Below are 16,993 nucleotides of genomic sequence, written 5' to 3'. Positions count from 1 at the left end.
AAATTTTACAAGCAGGTTTTGTATTTATTTTCCTTCTCCTTTCTCACAGTGCAGACCACAGCCTCCTGCTTTGTGATTATTACCCTGCTCCCTGTGATTAGCGCGGAGCTGCTGGTTGGTTTTGTTCGCTCATTTGTTTTTTCACCTTCACACTAAATTACAGCAGCAGATTGACCGGGGCATGTGAGTGTTTTACAAGATCGGTGAAGGGCACTACCCTGCCAGCCCTCACGGGGACCTTCTTACCTGTACTTTGGTTTAGCAGCTGTGACCAGCAGCAAAGTGGGAGGTACGGGCAAGGTGAAAGAGCAGCAGACTAGAAAAGAAACAAAATTACCAGCACTTCAAAGCCCTTGCAGAGGAGGAATATAGCTGAAGGCAGGCATTGTTTAAAAAAAAAAAAAAAAAAGAAAAAAAAAAGAAAAAGGATGTGAAAGTGATCTCTCTTTTTCTCTTGAACAAGATACCTGGTCAGGCAGGGGCCTGGGCTCCACTGTTTGAGAAGGAACCGAAGGGATGATCAAACAGGTGCCTCATCACAACATCCTATTAAAACAGGCAGGCTGGGAACTTGGGCATCAGTTCAAAGACGCCGAAGGCACTACATGCATTTCCTCGCTAGTGAAGCCAAAGGGAGCGCAGGTGTAGCTTTCGCCGCGGAGTGTCACACCATCACAGACCCAGCTCGCCGTAACGTGCTTCCAGGCAAGCGGCAACGGCGCTGGCACCCAGGCGCCCGCCGCGGCGCTGACCCGGCGCGGGGTACCCGGCTCCCCCCGCCGCCGCCGCTCGGGGTGCAGGGGCAGCCGCGCAGGGCCGGGGCGGCCCGGGGGAGGCAGCCGGGGGGCACAGGGCCAGCACCGCCCGCCAGGCAGGGACCCCCGAGGGAAGCGGGGGGGAGCACCGGGCGACCCGGCGCCTGTGCGGGGCGGGTGACCTTGGCCGAGTCCCCGGGGGGTCGGCGGGGGGCGACTTTCCGGGAGCGGCTCCGCGCCTCGCCGGGCCCGGGGCGGTGGGAGCCCCGCGGCGGGCGGGGCCGGGCGGGCGGCCGCCGTCGGTCCCTCCCCGCGGGCCGGGAGGCGGTGCGGGGCGCGCTCCCGGCAGGCTGCGCTGTGCTCGGCGCGGCGGCCCGGCGGGGATCGCCCCCTCTCCCCTCGCTCCCCGCCGCAGCCACCAGCGGCGTCGGGAGCGGCATGGAGACCCGGCGCGGGAGGCCGCAGGGCAGCGCCCGGAGCTGAGCCGGCCGGTGCGTACCCGCCGCGGCTCGGGAGCGGGGCGCGGAGGGGATGGCGGAGAAACTTTCCAAAGCCGGCGGTGCGCGGGGGCCGCGGGGGCTGCGGCCGCCACTTGGGGAAACTTCTGCCGCGGGGGCTCCGCCGCGGCCGCCCCCGCACCGCAGCGCCGGGGGAGCGGAGCCCGGCGCTGCCGCCGCGTCCCGCTGCCGCCCCCCCCGCCCTTCCCCGCCGGCGGCCGGGCGCGCTCCCACTTCGCCCTGCAAGGTGCAGCGGCTGCGCTGGGCTCGCTCCCCGCTTCGCGCTGCCTTTCAGCTGGCAGGCAGGCAGGAGCTGTGTTTTCATTTTTTAAATTTTTTTCCTCACCGCTTTTATTATTTTTTTTTTTTCTGTCGCAGGGAGCGGGCGAGGGGAAGAGGGGCTGTGCGTGTCTGTCGCTGCTCTTCAGCTGCAGTTGCTCTTGGCTCAGCGCGGGGACCGGCTTGCAGCTGCTTGGGCTGGGGAGAGAGGGATGTTACCGGAGGACCTGCTTGTTCGTATTTTTATCTATCTATGTATGTTGGTTGGGTTCGGGTTTTTTTTTTTTTTCGAATGTTTTCAGAAGGGAGGGCGCGCCTTGCCCTTCCCGTTTGCAGGCTCGGGGACACTGGCTGGCACTGGGGGAGCGCCCTGCCCCGGGGCGGGGGCGCAGGGGGGCAGCGTGGGGAGCAGCCGGGGTGCCCCGGCCGCGGGTGGTCGCTCCGGGCCCCGCGGGGCAGCGGCAGGAGGGTCCCGGTCCCCGTCCCCGCCGCGCTGCCCTGGGACAGCCTCAGCGTCCCCGGGACGCCCGCAGCTGGGACGGTGTGTGAGCGGCGGTGGGTGTGTGTCCGTGAGTGTGCGTGTGTGCAGGGCCCGGTGCGTGTCTGGGGGGTGCACGCGTGGGGAGCCGCTTGGAGAGAACCTGCTCCGGCTGGGGATGGATTAAACGTGGCTCTCTCGGCTCTAACTTCTGCTTTTCAAGGAAATAATCCAGCCTCTTCTGCCCACTTTTTGAACCGCACTGGATTATTTGCAGGAGGAACAGAGAGCCGCGCTGCCCTGAAAAACGCACCACTGGGTGCCTTTTTATAGGGTTTTGGTTTTGATTTTGGTTTTTTGGTTATTGCTCGTGGTGGCTTCGTGCCCTTGCTTTGTTGTTGGGAGGATTAAGGGTTGCCGAGTGTCCTTAGTCCTAGATCCAATTAAAATAAATGTAAGTAAATGGGACATAAGGGGAAGTCGGCGCTAGCATCCCAGCACAGGCAATAAAACATCAAGGTTGGTTAAAAGCAAGAGACTTGAGGAAACGAATGCTTTCCTTCTTACTCATTTGCTTTCCCTTTGCAGTGCTGTCAGACAGGCTTAGAGAGGTGCATCGTTTGATCAGGGTTTCGCGGATCCTTAGCCAATCTCCATCCAGCAGAAAGAAAGAAAAAAATGTTTTCTGCACAGGCATTTTAACTTATCTGTCATTTAGTAAATGCTTTGCTTTATGAAATCTGGTTTGAGTTCTCAGCAGAGGAATTAAAAATCAGGACAGGGTGAGCTATGAGGAACGGAGAGCTGAAGTGCTGCACTATTTCCTAGTCGCTGCCCGAACGGTGTGCTTTCACTGAGGGTGTTTATTCCTGGTCTGGAGCAGTTGTGGAGGGGGGTATAAGCATCAGCTGGGAGAGCGGGACAGGGCAAAACAGCCTGGCTGGTTAGTTCTTGGCTGGCTTTTTTTCTTCCTGCTGATGTACAGAGAGGGCTTATCCTTCAGCTGAACAAAAAGTTACTTTTGTTACTTGGAGAGGAAATGTTGGTAGATGTGAGGGGAGAAGGAATGATTCCTCCAGAGTCCCCTTGACTTTGGAGAGTGCTGCTGACAAAGAGCTTACAGGCATGATCTTTGGGTTCATAAAACACTGGAGTCGTGTTGAGAGAGCCAGGTAGGAGCCAATGTGCTGCAGGGCTGGGAACTCTGCCTGATCCTTTGGTGGTGCTAGTGTTGTAGCAAATCAGCAGGTTGGCTGTACTTGCCTTGATGCAGCAAATCATACTGTCTTTTTCGTTACTTTTGTGCCTTTTTTCTTTAAGCTTGATTCTTAACATAGCATCTGTTGCCATCTTAATGACTGTGCTCCATACCTGTGTGCTGATGGTACGCAGGATGCTTCCTGAACTGTGTGTTACATTACTGTATAGTTACCCTGTCTGTGCAGGATAGTGGTGGGTTATAACACCACCCCCACCCCCCAGTTTCCCTAAATGCTGGCTTGCTCTCTTTCTGACACGAGGGCCTTCTGTTCTGCCAGGTTACATTGACATGGTTCTGACCATGAAGTTGTGCTGTTGTGACCTGATGTACTCTGGTTGATGGATTCTGTCAAACACAATGAAATGAGCAATTAGGAGACAGTTAGGGTGTTTAGCCATTGCTTGTTAGGAGCAGTTTGTAGCTGCTGTTCCACTACAGATGTATTTCTGTGCTGAGTTCTCAAATGTCTTCTGACACATGCCAACTGCACTCATGCCACTTGTATTTACAGTCAGGTTTTTCTGAAGGACAGAAAGTTGGTTAGGATAAGGTTTGTTTTAGCATGGTGTGCCAATGCGAAACATCATACTTCTGGATGCAGGTTTGAATCCCTTACAGTTTGGCAGCATTTTAAATTTCTTAACTGTCTGATGAGTATTTGGTTGCTTATGCGAAGGGTTTCACTATTTCTGCCTGCAGTTCATAACACAAAAGCTGCTGGCACTGTTAAGACCCTTATTGTGCTGGCTGGAAGTCCCAAGGCAGAACAGGCAGTCGCGGTGACAGAGGTGAAGTTCTGGCTACGCTGACTTCAGTGGGAGTTGTGCCGTAGATGACAACGGGCCGCAGCTTCAATCCAGGAGTAGTGCTCCCTTCTTTTTGGTAATCCTGGTGTATGCTCTAGGGAAGCTTTTGCTTTTCTGCTGCCACCCAGACTGTGCCTGCTAGTGCAGAGAAGATATGTGTCTCTTAGGATGTCATGCTGTGCCTTTCGCAAGCACAGCATTCCCGGGAAGGAAATCGTGGCAGATACGAGTGGAAATAAAACTCTAAGTGTAGACACATGCTGACTGTCTCATTGCTCCTGTCTTGAGCCATTCCAAAAGAACATGGATCAAGCACTCTGAACTGAGCAAGCTTAGCTTCTTGAGACTGCAGTGGAGCAAGCCATCAGTGGCTGCAGCCAGTGTATCCCACAGTCCCTGCTTCTGCATTTCCAAATTATCGGTTTAGTGACAGACATTCAATATGTGAAGCAACAGTACATTCATTAATTCAACCCTACTTCGCCTGTGCATGCTGAGTGAGTTTTGTGTATGTGTGTGATCTAGCGAGCTGTTCTCAGAGACACTTCATATATCCAACATCCAGATAAATTTTTATATGAAATGGAAGCGACAAATGGCAAGTGTTTGATACTTCTTTTACCACATGGAAGTTGTGTGGTGCAGAATATCAGAATTTGCATTTAATCAGTGCTGGCTGAAAGCTGGTCCAGGTCATGGCCATGTAATAAAACTGATCCTTTCAACAGGAATGCATTGCTTCAGTTTTTTATATTCAGTGGCATAGAAGAGGAGTTGTTAACATACAATAAAAGTGTTGACTGGGATTGAGGTAGTTGGGTTTTTTTAAATTTTATTTTATTTTTACAGTGGAAACACTTTGGTGTCTGTAATGCCAGTGCAGACAGTTTTCTTTTACAGTGCATTCTTTTACCAGGCATGTACCCCAGACTTTTAGGTATTTTGCCCATATATGACAACAAGAGGAAAGAAAATATAAACTAATGTGGAACTGAGTAGTCTGTCTTCCATGTGCATCCTTATATCCTTAGTTTAAGAGACTTATATACGGAGAATGTCTTAAACAGTTACAAATTATACCTTGTTAGTGTCTCTTAGCTTGTTTGCTATGAAAATTTATGCATCTACACCAAAAAAGTCCTGTAATTTCATGTAATTTAGATAAGTGCATAGGCCTCATTTTGTCCCAGTGTGAAAAATTATAGATAGCATAACAGGCATAAAATCAGACCCTGAACACATACTAGTGATGCTAAAATCTGGGCGAGTGTGTCAATGGCAAGTAAGTTTTGAGCACTGTTAGTACTGTTGGGATGCAAAAGATGGCAGTGCTGTGAAGAAGGATCTGAACAAACCCGCTGAGCTGCTGTTCAAACCTCTGCTCTGGGATCTGCATGGGCTTCCAGCTTCTCGGTTGTGGGTTTTCTTTATGTGCCATTCAAAGAGTTGATGATAACCATTAACATATCCTTTGCTCTGTATCTAAACCCTAAGTACTGTGTTGTCTTCAGTGCTTGAGCTTGAGAGCTGAGCTGGGAGCTGGTGGCAGGACTTACTGGGGCCTGGACTAGAATATGCATCATGTGGTGGTTTGGGAAACAGGCTGTTCTTGGCTTGTTTTTTGCTTAGCTTTGTATGAAAACTGCAAAACACAGAGTAGTTTGGGGTGAAATTGGTGCTGTGTGGGAGTACCTCCTGATTTCACTTTTTTTTTTTTTCCTTCTTTTTTTTTCTCCCTTCCTTGAACGAATCAAGAGCAGACCTTGATGTGAGGGATGTAGGGGTTTGTGTTGGAAAATTCTCTGTTGTCTTATTGAGCTGTTGTTGATTTTGCTGCTGTTCTTGGTATATGAGCCTGGCTACTACCATAATTATACCTAAACATGTCTGTGCCTGTACTGCCCGTCAGCCACAGTAAATCAAAGCATGGACCCTGCAGGCACTTACAGCAAGTTAACATAAAAACCACCAGTGGCTTTGCCTGGGAGAAGACAATATTTTCTTTCTTTCTCCTGGATGCTGCTGCTGCTAACTGTACATCTTTCAGTGCGTGAATGTAACTTCCTTTGACATCAGTGAGTGTTGCCTTGCTCATTACATGCGTGCCAATGCAGCACAGGCTCTGCCACGGGGGGGTCAGTGACGCTGCCCTCTGCTCCTGCAGAGTCCACTGCTCCATCCCTGGGCTGCAGAGCCAGTCGGAGAGATGCAGCAACATGCAGGGTGCCTCCTGTGGGCTGATATCCTCCTTCCTTCCCTACTGTCTGAGTGGATTTCTATCTGCTTTAAAAGGCATCTGTGACTTTTTTTTTTAAAGTATTGTCCATATTTTTATGTGTTTAGCATCCCATCCTGAGGTGTATTGGGCTTCCCAGGCAGGTGACCATCAACAGTCTGAGTTAGGCCACTTTTGTCTTCAGTAGAGTGGTGGCGGCGTTTAATGCTGACTGTAGTGAGAGTTGATTTTGGGCACCTCAAGGCTCTTAAAATCCTGCCCTGCAGCATTTCCAGCTTCTCAGCTGGGTCCTGTAAAGCATCTGTGGAGGGGAAAATAGTTCTGATGACTTCCTCTAGCGCTGGTGAGAAATGGTCTGTCACCAGCCCTGGAAATGCACAACACAACTTGTCTCTGCTTGCACTGTGCAAACTGGCTGTAAATAACATTTCTTCTGTGTCTTTGCAGACTTCAAAGATTATTCCAGCTGTTGGAGGAAGCCTAGTGAGAGAAGGTAGCTGCAAGTTTAATTGTAGCTTCAGGACTTGAGCTAAATCGAAATCTAAACAATCTGATAAAAATTACAGCCACTTGAATGTTAAAGGTTAAAAGGGAGCCCTCTTCAGAACAACTATTAATGTTTTGCATCTTAAAATAAAGGAGCTTATTAATATTCCTAAATAACATTGAACATACATTATATTTTTGCCTTCGAATCATCTGAGCACTTCTCATGATAATGCAGATTAAATTTAGTAACAAGTGCATATAATGACAGTATAAATGTCAGTTTTCCTCTCAGATGAGTTGCAGTGGTATCTTTTTAATATTAAACATGATTATGTGCAATATCACTTAAACAAATCCTGGCACCCATAGTCTTTAAGAGAATGTCTCTGTGTTCTGCCACAGGTGAAATTTTTTGTTGACTCTCCATATTTAAATAATTGGTTAATAATTTTGACATCTGCATGTCTGGGGTGGTGGGTTTTTTGGTGTTTGGGGTTTTTTTTTTGAAAGATGGTGTTGGAAATACTTTCATTTGTATCCTCAACGTGGTGATTAAATAACAGCAGCCTATGCTGTGGTCAGGTGAGTTAAATTGTTGCTTGCATGGCTGCATCTTTGTGGTGTGATTGCATGCGAGGTGGAGTTGCCAGCTTGTGTTGGCATGACCTAGCTTTATGGATTTTTTCACTGCAGTGCAATGCATACGATGGATACACTGGCAGTGAGTAAACCCAGAGCTGAGCTTTTATGTGGACATTTTTCCAGAGGCTTGCAGTGATGCTTTTTAGTCAAAATTCAGACACCAGTATTCACTATTGGGATCTTTAAGGGAGCGTAATTGCTGGTTTCCTTTGGAAAAGACCAGCCTTTTTCTTTGTTCTTGCACTTTGGGAAAAATATCATTTTCTGCTCTTCTTTGCCCTTGATAGTGGGTGTCTGTATTATTGTAGTGGCCTGGACCTAGAAAGAGCCTGTGCTACCCAGAAGGAAATGTTCATCTGACAAAGAAGCTAGAGGATGCGGTGGAACAACAGTAATAGTAATTATTACTATTGTTATTGTGAGCTGGAGGGTTTTTTTGAGGTTTTCATTCAGTAGCCAAAAGCCTTCAATGTTAACAGATACTGAATAGCTGGAGGGTGATGTAAGGGGTGGTTCAAAGACAAGGAGCAGCGCACTAGTAAAGCATCCCAGCACCACCTGTGCCGCTTGCCTGGAGCCGGGAGGTTGGGTAGTGCTGGAATTCCTGTGAGCTTTCATGGAGCAGGTTGGTTTTAAAGTCGTGCTATTGACCTTCCATGTGTGGACACGGCTCTCTCCAAAAGATGCTTTGGATCACTTCTGTGCATTGGACTGGGCTTGGCCAGCCTGCCTCGCTGCCCTGCAGCAAGCTGCTGGCCCGCTTCCCTCCGCTTTGCATGGCAGCATCTGTTTGAGAGGTTCTTTACCCGGCATGGTTTGTGCAGGGAATATTTAAAGATGCCCACAAGGCTCCTTTGCTGTGGTTTATTGCATTAGTAGAAAGCATTGTGGTATAGATCATTAGGACTATAAGCAAATATTCCGCGTGCTTTTATAGCCATATCGTAAGTGCAGGAAAAAGTGGCGAGACGGGTATGCTGCTGACAGGGCTTTGAGCATTGACTCTCACCAATGCGTGATGTGTCTGGCAGTGGTTTGCCTGCGGGAAAACGTACGTGGTGAGGTTTAGCTGGATTTGTGCTGGGATCCTGGTCCTGTGAGCTTGCACAGTGCATGCTTGGGCTCTGCTTTGGAGCAAACCAGCAGATAATGTAGACAGAGAGAGCCTGAGAGGCCCTGCTGGAAATGAAGACACTGGTGATTCCCTACGGATTAGTAGGGTGTAGGTGAGAAGACCTGCGTACTATGTTAAAGCAGCAGAATGCAGAGTTTTGTTTCTTTCTCTCTGCTTCCTCAGCTCTTTCCAGAAGCTGCATCCTGGAACATCCTTCCCAGTGCTGGTTCCCTCTGTTCGGAGTTGTTTAGTGACAGCTAAAATGATTCTTGAACATTAATAAGCATCAGTTGATCTACTGCTGACTTTTTTTTCAGCAGTAAAAAAGTGGGGTGTGAGTGTGGGAAGACTAAGGAGGAAGTGGAAGAGAGGAGAGGATTTCGAGTTGAGTGAGGAGTGAGTAGAGCATGCTTCTATATCTGCACATGGGTTAAGGAATGTAAAATAGCAAAGGATAGGAAAAGAAACAGTGGGAAGGTGCTGGTTTCTGGTGGTGGTGACTGAGTAAAGGAACATGGAAGTTTTGGGATCCCAGACTGTGCTAAATATCTGGCTGGGGAGTGGGGAGAGGGAGAAAGATGGATAGGGAGTTTTGGCTATATTAGCTTTTAACTGGGTTTAGGGTTTTTTTAAGCCATCTTAAATACTTGAGATTTTCATCATGGCTACAACAACATAGTTAATGTCTTTGTTTGATGTTCTTAGATTGACAAGCCTAAAATGTGCTTTCAGACTTAGTTTTTTGTTAGCTCACTGTATGTGCAAGCAGATCCTTTGTCTCCGGCTGAGACTAAACCAGATTCAACTCTTATCAAAGTGTTGGTAACTTTGGGCATGTTTCATCCCTTATGATATTGGTTTGTTGTTGCTGTATCTGTAAAAATGAAGATGATGGTGATAATAATAAAAGTTTTACTACCTAGAAGCTTTGAATGAGTCATTGTTGTGATAGGCAGACAAAAGCTGAAGGAGCGTGTTTATTGCAGAAATTCACATCAGTTCTCTCGCTAACTCTTCTGAGATATTTCCTTTTAGCTTTATAACTTCTCTGCTGTGCAAGTACTTCTTAGCCCAAGCGTTTATCAAACGCATTTAGCATTCCATCACTTACAGGTATAACAGATCTATCACAGTCTGCTAGCAGTGTATGCCCTGCAAGGGGCTAGCGTGCCCAGCGTGCTGGCCTGGCTCACATCTGTATCGAGAGCGTCATTGGCAAGAGTGGGGAATCTGAAGCATCCTGCAGTGATCTCTTGTGCATATAATTTACCTTTTTCACTTCTGTTGCTTTTCATCTCTTGTGTGCTCTTGCCCCAGTGCTCAGCCACAGTGAGATGTCCTCAGTCCATGTGGCGGCATGGAAGAGAGCTAAGCCTTTTACATCAAAAGTAATTTGTCTCCCAATTGATGTGTTGCTGGAGTCTTTGGGACATCATTACTCATTTGTATAGTCCTGTTGGGTATGTCAACCCTGCCTGTTGAGGGCTGTTCAGAAACTGCTGTCAGGACCAAAACTTCTCTATAGCAGCCAGAGGTCAGCCCTCCAGTTAGTCGGTAGCTCCTGAACTCAAGTCTAGGTGGTGGCTGCTGGTGCTCCCAGGTGGCTGGGGGCTTGCAACTGTGTGTAGCTGTGTTCAGAAGGCAGGCTGGGCAAGGAGCTTGTCGTGGCCCTAAGCATGCTGTGCTTATGGCCATTCCTGCAAATGCCCTTCAGGGGTTATATGGAGATGCACATTGGCTTTAGTAGGAATCATTAAGCAGAAACGATGTAGGTCATTATCCTGTGTGGAGTGGGAGTTCTTGTGTAGTGTGTGTGTACATTGAGGATTGTGGCTGTTAATGTGCTGCATCCTTACAGAGTTTGAGTAATGGTGCTCTTAGGTGTTTTAAAGTTATTCATAATAGGATTGGCCACCTTCAGGGTGCACTTTATGCGTGGGCTATCTTTATTGTACTGATGGCATAACTATAGTTGTTGCTGAAGGTTAGCAGAAGTCCTGGCTTGTACTGTCCTCTTGGTTAAGTAGTTCTTGGCGTTGATGGAGTCGTTTTCAATCCACTGCAGTGAAGCTGAGATTAGAATCTGATTCTTCGGATTTCAGACAAAAAGAATAGTGACTTCTTGTGAGTGTTCATTTCCCTGCCAGTGGAGGTTGGATGACTTCATCTCTGCATATATCAACATGCTGATCAAGTTTCACAGCAAAGTATCCAGGGGTAACTATAACAAATATTTCAAAATGTGAGCCTGGGCTGTAATTTAAGGCCTCGCTTGGTTATACAGTTCTGAGTGTAATGGGAGTCACAGCTCAGGGCTGGATTTTCGGGTAGCTTTATCTGCAGTAATATTCAGCTGTAGGTCTATCAAAACAGCCTTCTAAAGCCAGAGCTGCCTGTGGCATGGCATTTGATCAAATGTGCCTTAATAAAACCAGTGCAAAGTTCCACATCCAAAGGAAAAGTCAAGTCTTTGAGTGTATCTCCCTTTCAGATACCTGTTAAGAAGTTATAGGGCTGAGATCCTGTGAAAATGGCAGTTGGATTAGTCCTGGACATGTTTCCCAAGGGAGATGTGGCTGGTTGGTTTGTTCTTTCCTTTTCTTTGTGGGATGCAATGAGTGTAGTAAGGCTGAAGCTTGTCTCCTGGGTGGAGATGGGAGCAGAGCATTTTGCAAAGTGATTGCTGAGCAGCTGCTATTTACACAGCAGGATTTTAAAACAAACCATCACACAGAGTTGCATGCCATACCTTGCACATGGAGGTACTTCAGCTGCTTGTTCCAGAAGGTCAACCCTAGGTGCATCTCAGAGGAATCAGGATGTTGTCGAGATCTAGATGCAGAAATGCAGTGACTGTACTTGTCTCTTCTTTCCATTGCCAGTCAGAGCCTTTTATTTGGAGTAATGCTCTTTTGTCATGAGCCAAACAAAACCACAGAATTAAGCTAAAAACATACCAGACTGTGTGTTTTAAAACTATCAGTTAATCTGTTAATTTTAAAGAAAAGCCTTTTTCTAGCTTGCTTTCCTGTACTGATTCTTTTTTAACTCTTAGTATCTCTTCCATGGCCATTCATGAGATGACTTTGATACTAGGTCGCTGGGACAACAACGGTAATAAGAAATGTGTGCTTTGTCACTGTTTGCAAAACTGGTAACTCTTTCCTCCCTAAGAGTTTGGACCCTGAGTGGAGCAGACTTCATCACTGACTATTGTGAATATGTAAAGGTTTGGCATCTTCTGTAATATTGAGACTTTCAAATCAACCAGAGATGATAATGTAGTAGTTATGGAATGAAGAAATAAGTCTGAAGACCAACTGTTCCCCCAAGGGAACTGTTTTAACATCATTGTCTATGTGCTGGGGTTCTCCCCACTGAAACAAGAAGCTGAAGGGAAAAGTGGAAATCCTGAAACTTTAATTAAAGTTTGGGAATATTTCACAAATGCATTTGGAGAAAGATGTTACTGCCCCTCATCTTCAGGTCTTGTTGCCTTCAACTCTGCAAAATCTCTGGGGGTCCAGTTTTCAATGTGAGTGTTGGCCTGGTGAGCTTTTCTCACCCTCAGCAGTAAGTCCCAAAGCTGTGTCCCCTAGGAAGGGATTAGTAACAAGCCCTCCCACTTAATTTAAATGGACGGACTTGTGCTCCACCTGCAGTGGTACTGCAGAGACACAGAATTCTGATTTGTTCTATGATAGCTTTCTCTAATGAGTTCCCATAAAACGTTTAGTGTATCTTGGTATTCAGTGCGTGGGTGTTTCAGAAGATGAACCTTTAGAAGGAGGGAGCTTATGGAGCAGTTTGATGGGAATGACTGATAATGAGTCAAAATGCTGCTGAACTGCTGCTCCCTGGTATGGTCTATCTGGTCTTCAGAACCAGCCCCTTCTGGAGGCTTGGTTGCACTTATGTATTGGGGACATAGCTTCTGCTCACAAACACATAGTTTGTTTCACTGATAAATATCAAAAGGCTTCATGAGGAAGGATAGGATCCTTAGTCACTCCCATTTTAGGAAAGGAATCAAGGCAGAGGCAGGTGAATCGACTTGCCCCACAGCCACACAAAGGTTGGTAATTGAGTGAGATATGGGACCCAGCTGTCTTCAGGTTTCTGATCAGCAGCAGAGCATGCTCAGCAGTTTCACCCAAGAGGAAGAAGACGCTACGAGGTAGTTGCATGGTTTCTTTTGGGTACAAGCTTTTTATCTAATATAGGCGGCTGGTGGACCCAGGAGGAGACCAGTCCTGCGTAGAGTTTGGTGGTACTGCAGGCTTGCAAGCTCCTTCTGTATTGGGTGTAACCCTCTTCTCCCTTTTGCCATAGGCTGGCTGATAAACCACTTCCATTTAAACCAGTATCTAATGTACTCGCTGGTTTTGTCTAGGATCAGAACATCACAGAGATGGATCTAAGATGTTTTGTTCCACAGTATTCTGCTGCCACTATTTTTTCCTGTTAATCTATCTCAGCTGGAACCAAGGATCACCTGCATTTTCTCTGAAAAACAGATCTTTGTGATTTCAGCCTTTTGGGTTCGATCTCCTTTTGTCATTTCATTTAATTTGCACTGTTTTGGACCATTCTTGCGCAGAATGTGTATTTATGTGTATAGCAAGGAGTACATAAGGGAAGGGAGCGAAGAGGAAATCCCAGTTTATTGCCTTGCTGCTCCTGAGCACCTCCAGCAGTGCAAGCCCTGGCTGCATCCTTGACTTTGCATTGCGTTAGCTTGGCCCAGCTCTGCAGCAGTAACAAAGTAAGTAGTGTCTGTTAGGATGCTGTGCATGTTGATTTAACTCAAGATTACCCTCCTATTCTTCACTTTCCCGTAAGAGACAGTTACTAACAGCATAAAAGTACTTAAGTGGTATTTCTCTAGAGAAAAAAGATTCAGATTTTCAGGTAGACAGAAGTCATCCATGAGACTTCATAGAGGTGCAGTTGATCTGAGTCCAGGCTCTGAACTCATGCACCCCATCCCCACCCTGCCCCACCTGCACGAGTTAGACAGGTCTTCTGGGCTCCTTATCATTAGCAGAGCTGGAGATAAAGGAATCTGACATATGAGGGGTCACCCCAGCTTAGCGGCAGAGGTTGTCTCTAAGGTTAATGATAAGTGCTTCCAGGTGGAATTCCTCCCTTCATTCCTTCCTTCCTTCCCAGGTATTTGGCAAGGCACTTGGGGTGGGGGATTCATGCTGCTCTTATTGATTACAGTGACAGTAGAGTTGACAGATTAGATACATAACTTTTAGCTGGCTGAAATCAGATGAGAAAAATTCCCCTCTTATCTTCTTGGGTGGGTTCAGTGATCTCCAGTAGTGCCACCATACATGTCTGTTAGAAAAGAATATTGGCAGAAGAATAAAGAAAGGTCTTTAGAGGGAGGGGAGGGGGGGAGAGAGAGGGAGTCCCTGCTAGTTTTTGGTTTTTTTTTTTTAATCTGAGGACCCAGCATGGTTAGGCAGTTGCTAATGTGCCTTCCTGGAGATGTCTGCTATTGAGAGCATGTGGGCGTTGTGTTTTGTGAAAGTAGTCACTGGATGAAAGTTCTTGACAAAGGTAAGCACACTTAACTTACAGACTCTGTAGTTAGGAAGCAGCAATTAGAAGAAAATAGCAGAAATTTAAAAGAGAAAGAAAATTTTTATTAACGCCTGTCTTTGTGGTAGTAAGTAGGTCAGTGAGCTGAGAAAGACCCTAGAAAGACTTGTTGTTCTCACACAGCCAGATTGGAAGAAAGATGCTGAAGAAGAGGCAGTGATTTAGTCAGGGGTTGGTGGTGTAAAGGAAAGAGTACTGGATACATAGTCAAAATTGCAGAAAACATCTTAAAGTCTGGTTTTGGAGACAAAGATGGTATCAGTGATGCATTCCCATGCAGAGATAGCCAAACCCGTTGTATTTGGGTTTTATGAATGGGAGGCTAAAGCTCATTAATTGAGGCCATGCAGGATTATTCTGTTGCATGTCTGATTGCTGACCATGGTGCAAGGCACCGTCTCTGTGTGTGTCCCATGGAAGGCAAACCATGCCGCTGCGTGGGTGGTGAAGGGACTGCGGGACCCCCCTGCACAGGGCTGCAGTCACGGGGTGTGCACAGGAATCAAGGTGCCCTGATTTGGGACCCGCAGAAAGCAGTTTGCGTGATGAGCGAGTGATGACACCAATTCCCTCTCCCCAATGAACACAAGGCTAAGATTCCAATTATTTTGCACATAATGAGGAGGTTACTGAAAGAGGGACTGGAGTTTGGCAGAACAAAATGGAAGCGTTCTTGGGCTTCCATTTTGCAGTGGGAAACGTCATTATTTAGTTATGTGGTTATGAATGAAGTTCTGGTTTTTGTAGTTTTAAGTGCTTGAAACAAGTCAGTGATAGTTGTGGTGTTCTGTGGATCACATAAGGTATTGTTGGACAGGGGTTGCTGGGGGGCTGTGACTGTATAGCTTAGCTTTTTTGAAAGCATCCTAGGGCTAATCGAAGAGGATAATAATTCATGGGGTGAAATGCGGACATATCAATATATTAAAGAATCAAATCTATTGCTATTAACCAACTTTTTTTATTTTAAGGAAGAAAAATTTTACACCTATCTTTCTGCAGACTAATGCTTATTAAATAAGGGATTAAAGTAGTGATACTTCATAGAATGGTTTGGGTTGGAAAGGACCTTAAAGATCATCTAGTTCCAACCCTGCTGCCATGGGCAGGGACCTTCCACCAGCCCAGGTCGCTCCCAGCCCCGTCCAGCCTGGCCTTGAGCCCTGCCAGGGATGGGGCACCCACAGCTGCTCTGGGCAGCCTGGGCCAGTGTCTCACCACTCTCGTAATAAATTTCTTCCTTATATCTGACCTAAGTCTACCCTCTTTCAGTTTAAAGCCATTCCCCCTTGTTCCATCACTACATGCCCTCGTAAAAAGTCCCTCTCCAGCTTCCAGGTATGTTGCCTTGAGGTATCGGCAGCTGCTATAAGGTCTTTCTAGAGCCTTCTTTTCTCCAAGATGAACAGCCCCCACTGTCTCAGCCTGTCTTCATGGGAGAGGTGCTCCAGCCCTTGGTGGCCCTGCTCCAGCAGGTCCATGTCCTCTGTATGTTAGGGGCTCCAGAGCTGGACGCAGCACTGCAGGTGGGGTGTTGTAAGAGTAGAGCAGAGGGGCAGAACCGGCTCCCTGGACCTGCTGGCCACACTTCTGGTGCAGCCCAGCATGCAGTTGGCTTTCTGGGCTGTGAGCGTGCATTGCCAGGTCACATTGAGCTTCTGGTCCACCAACCCTGCAGGTGTTTCTCCTCGGGGCTGCTCCTAATACATTCTCTGCCAGGCCTGTATTTGTGCTTGGGAATGTAAGAAACTTGAAACAACTGGAAGAACTGAGCTGTTACTGCACAGGAGAGGGATGCTGGTGAAATGATAACAATGGCTGGCTTATGTATTGGTATTGGCAAGCCAGGAGTGCTCTGGGGCTGACTGGTGGTTACAAAGCTGCAGGAGAAGGCTTGTTAGCACCCTGGGAATCCCAGTCTGCTGTTGCTGTGGCAAATACAATGAAAATTTCTCAGTGATCCGTTGTTCTGAAAATGTTTTGGAACCACTAATTTTTTACCCTTTTTTTTTTTTTTTTGTTGCTTTGGTTTTGACAGGAAAGAATTTTCATCTGAATGGAATTGTTTATGAGCATTTTAAAACTTACTTTTCCAATATTTTTTTCCATTCCTTATAGGACAATATGGAAACAAAATAACAAGAGATGGTTGTTGCACATAGAAACCTGTAGTCATTTTCCAGACAGCTTAAAAAACTTTCATGAACTTGAATAGGACACTTTAACAAAAAATGTGTGCATGCACAGAATTAGCAAGCATCCTCATCTAATTTTTTCTCTTTTTATGTCTGTATAAATTTACTTAATGCATAGAGAGGCAGCAAGCTATGTACCTGTTTAGTTTTCACGTTAATGAAGCTCTAGTTTGAAAGAAGATGAAGTTATAAAAATGAAGTGCTTCATGGCATTGATTTCTCTAGACGCTAACAAGGCAGAATTCGAGTGGAGATGACAACAAAGTAATGTCTCTGTGGGCTCAAATGCCAAATTACAGAATATGTAAATAAATTGAGTCATCCTGTTACTTTGCAGGCTAAATTACACAAAAAATTTCTAGAGTCTTCCAGAGGTACGTAAAACTAGTGATGCAGTACTAAAGGGGTATGACATATTAAAATAATTTCTTAGTGTATTACAGGATTATATTTTGGAGTGGGTAGTTTCGAAGAGGAAATCATTCTTCATTTAGTACAGAGTTGTATGGCGGAATCAGTTGCAGGAGTAATGGAAGTCAACCTGCCAAATTACTGGGACTAAAAGGCAAGTCCAGTCTTCTTCGTGTTATTAAATGAATACATACAAGTGTTAGGGTAAACTAATCTA

At 46.5% G+C, this 16,993-nt stretch overlaps 1 protein-coding gene across 1 annotated transcript in view; it reads left to right on the top strand.

Moving 5' to 3' along the window:
* Positions 1-1,098: 1,098 nt before the first annotated feature.
* Positions 1,099-16,993, top strand: part of FAT3 (FAT atypical cadherin 3) — a 419,039-nt gene continuing 403,144 nt past the window's right edge. The window contains 1 exon segment of the mRNA XM_055802271.1: positions 1,099-1,246. The gene's annotated coding sequence lies outside the window, so the exon portion shown is untranslated.

Source organism: Falco peregrinus, chromosome 4 (genome assembly GCF_023634155.1).
Source record: "Falco peregrinus isolate bFalPer1 chromosome 4, bFalPer1.pri, whole genome shotgun sequence".
Lineage (NCBI taxonomy): Eukaryota > Metazoa > Chordata > Aves > Falconiformes > Falconidae > Falco > Falco peregrinus.
Note: the sequence above shows the minus strand (reverse complement) of the source record. Positions and strands in the feature narration are given on the sequence as shown.